The 1027-nt window shown below is 35.1% G+C and overlaps 1 pseudogene; it reads right to left on the bottom strand.

Annotated features, from left to right (window-relative positions):
• Nucleotides 1-572: 572 nt before the first annotated feature.
• Nucleotides 573-668, bottom strand: LOC124516787 (uncharacterized; annotated as a pseudogene).
• Between the last annotated feature and the right edge of the window lie 359 nt (nt 669-1027).

Here is a 1027-nt window from a genome sequence, read left to right on the forward strand (position 1 = left end):
GATCAAAACTAGAAATGGCCCAGATGTCCTTCAACAAGTAAATAGTTACACAAACTGGTACATCCATCCAATGGAATAACAGCCATTGGTATATACACAGCTTGGATGAATCTGCAGAGAATTATGCTAAGAGAAAAAAATCCAAACCTAAGTGTTACATACTGTATGAATCTATTTATATAATATTCTTTAATTTTTTAAGTTTTTATTTAAATTCCAGTTAATTAACATACAGTGTAATATTAGTTTCAGGTATACAATATAGTGAGTGATTCAACACTTCCTTACAACCCCTAGTGCTTATCATGAGTGCACTCCTTAATCCCCATCTCCTATTTAACACATCCCCCCCCCCAACTCCCCTCTGGTAACCATCAGTTTGTCCTCTATAGTTAACAGTCTGTTTCTTGGTTTGCCCCCCCCTTTCTCTTTGCTTTTGTTTCTTAAATTCCACATATGAATGAAATCATATGATATTTGCCTTTCTTTTACTGACTTATTTCACTTGGCATAATACTCTCTAGCTCCATCCATGTTGTTACAAATGGCAACATATATAATATTCTTTTTTAAAAAATATGGAGCACTTCAGGAATTTATGTATCATTTTTGCACATGCTAATCTCTGATCATTCCAATTTTAGTATATGTGCTGCTGAAGTGAGCACTATAATATTCTTGAAATGACAAAATTATAGAGATGGAGAACAGATTAGTAGCTGTCATTGGTTAAAGAGGGGGCATGGTGTGGCTATAAAAAAAGCAACAGGAGAGATCCCTGTAGTAATGGAAGTACTACATGTCTTGATGGTATCAATGTCAACACCCTGGTTGTGATATTGTGCTTTAGTTTTACAAGATGCTGTCATTGGGAGAAATTGGGTGAAAAGTACATGGAAGCCCTCTGTATTATTTCTTATAACTTGTATGTGAATCCATAATAACTTTCCCCCTCCCCAAATTTAACTTAATTATTTAAAAAATCTTATCCCTACTCACTAGCTACTGTGAATCCTCAGGGTGCCCT

This window comes from Lynx rufus, unplaced genomic scaffold, assembly GCF_022079265.1.
Source record: "Lynx rufus isolate CCGP_SWC_20201006 ecotype Redwood Valley unplaced genomic scaffold, mLynRuf1.p SCAF_2, whole genome shotgun sequence".
Lineage (NCBI taxonomy): Eukaryota > Metazoa > Chordata > Mammalia > Carnivora > Felidae > Lynx > Lynx rufus.